Genomic DNA, 202 nt, shown 5'->3' on the forward strand with positions numbered 1-202 from the left:
CCCGGGGCTCTCAGAGCTCCCTGCACCCCAGCGATGCCCGCAGCTCCCCACAGCCCCACGCCCAGCTGCACGGCTCGGTCTGCTCTGCAAAAGCAGCTTTGCTCGGTCACCGCCCAGCCAGCCAAACCGAGGCGGCAATCCAGCCCCAGTGCCGTTCCCTGGCCCCGTGCGCACTTACGTTTGTGCCAAGGACAGCGTGAGA

This window comes from Pterocles gutturalis, unplaced genomic scaffold (assembly GCF_000699245.1).
Source record: "Pterocles gutturalis isolate BGI_N339 unplaced genomic scaffold, ASM69924v1 scaffold21346, whole genome shotgun sequence".
Lineage (NCBI taxonomy): Eukaryota > Metazoa > Chordata > Aves > Pterocliformes > Pteroclidae > Pterocles > Pterocles gutturalis.